This window comes from Aplysia californica, unplaced genomic scaffold (assembly GCF_000002075.1).
Source record: "Aplysia californica isolate F4 #8 unplaced genomic scaffold, AplCal3.0 scaffold00057, whole genome shotgun sequence".
Lineage (NCBI taxonomy): Eukaryota > Metazoa > Mollusca > Gastropoda > Aplysiida > Aplysiidae > Aplysia > Aplysia californica.
The window spans coordinates 1,351,113-1,353,102 of record NW_004797327.1 but is presented as its reverse complement, the minus strand read 5'-3'; the positions used below and the strand labels follow the sequence as shown (position 1 = coordinate 1,353,102).

General features: G+C 40.2%; 1 protein-coding gene across 1 annotated transcript in view; it reads right to left on the bottom strand.

Moving 5' to 3' along the window:
- Positions 1-1,990, bottom strand: part of LOC101857933 — a 6,999-nt gene that overhangs the window by 1,355 nt on the left and 3,654 nt on the right. The window lies entirely within an intron of this gene.

Sequence of the window (1,990 nt, the reverse complement as noted above, 5' to 3'; positions counted from 1 at the left end):
CCCCCCTGGTTTTTATTGACACAGAACAAGGGGGAACACAAGGTGACAGACTCCTGTGTTATGCTGGTGTACCTTGAGAGCGGTGAGACTGTATCACCATCGGGTACTGAATCTGCACCCTTGTTACGCCTTTCTTAGCCCCAAAATACGCTCCACGTCTATTTCTTTGCATGGGTTGATGCGCAAGGGCTTTGGGGTAGGGGTGGGGGTGCTCCCACCACCTAGTAACTAAGGATGTAAACTTGAAGTACAACTTCGTAATAGCGTGAAGTGCAGCAACAAGGTGTTTTTGGTTGGTAGTCATGGGGCGTGTCTTTGAGTAAGAAGACCCGGTAACCCTACTGGAGTATTGATATAGGTTAACGGGTTTATATTTAAAATTACATTTCTATGTAGATCCACATTCAGATCCATAGTTATGTTATATCAATCTACGAAATGAAAGTGGAACTGACGCCCGTCCAACTAGTCTGTTCTGTTCTATCGGACGTAGTAATGCCAACAAATCATAGCAAGGGTCAGCTACATGTATGTTATTATACCTTTGACATAAGGGTGAGGTATGTCGTGATGAAATCAGGCAAAGGTCAAAATAATGATATCGAAGAAACCGACATTTTTTCCCGCCCCATGGGCGTTTTTTTTATCGATTTTGTTTAGATCAAGACCTTTTATGTTCATTTAAAACACCTTCCTGGGTGGATTTTAGTGCAAAGATATTGATTAAAAGCACAGAAGAATATCAATTTGCAGTTTCCAAAGGCATTACATCTTTGGAACTCACCAAACTATGGTCGCAATTTTCTCGCTGATTTTACTTTCGACACCAGGTGATCCCCACCTCCTTCAATCGCAAACATCTCGACTACTATTCAAGATAGATAGATATTTTTTCATCGAATGCAAGGCAAATTAACTAGCAATACGATGATACCAATAACTTTTATAAGCACAAACAACATCAAAAAGAATCAAAGAAGTTAACCAGCGCCTGTTTCCAGCACGACGTGCGTGATACATTAATTGGGCTAATTAAGATAGACGCTTGGGTACAAAGGTAAGCGGAACCACAGTAAGTTGAGTAAGCCCCAGAGACTTGTTTACGCCATTGTGTCACTCACTACGTCATTGCCGGTCTCTGGGTATTATATCATTACGTAATTAATTAAATCCGGGCTAACCACCCGGACTAGGAAAACAACAACACGACAACAGTCCCAGACATCAACCTTACCTATCTACTGCGTCGAATCTCCTGGGACCGCAAGAGAAGGTTATGGTTCAAAACACCAAACGCAGAGACCCTGTGCGTATGGTTATTTATGCCTAAATAGTTTTTCAGAAATATTTGTCATTTTGCTTGATATTTACTTCGGCGTGCTCGTCGTTCGGGGGTTAAAGCAACCCTGAACGAATTATTATTTTTTCTTCGCTGCCGGAACTGGTTGTCTGTAAACGCGTTCAATAATATTATGTTGTTGGGAATCACATTCGTATGTGACAGTTCGCTGTTTTGTTGTTTTGAACCCCGTAAACCTCGGTTCAGTTACCGAGCAATTCTGTGAACAACGTTAAACGAAATTTGCTCAACTCACTTGATCTCCTTACACCACCACCACCACCAACAACAACAACAAAAACAACAACAAGAAAATCAATAACAACAACAAAACCAGCAAAAATGATACCCTTCCCCCAACTCCACACCCCTCACCACTAACCAGACGAGGTAGTTAAAATATGTTGTATTCTCTGTATCAAGTTTTGTTTCAAACCTTAACATTTTCAATATAAAAAGGATAGGTTTCAAGCTACAAGTAAATAATTCCCACCAACATTTTGATACACAATGAGAATAAAGTTGCAATACAGGTAACCATAAATTTATGGCAAATCAAAAAACAAAAAGCAAAAACAAACAAAAACAAACAAAACAAAAAAAAACAAACTAAAGCACCCCCCCAAAAAAAAGACCCCCCACAAAAAACCC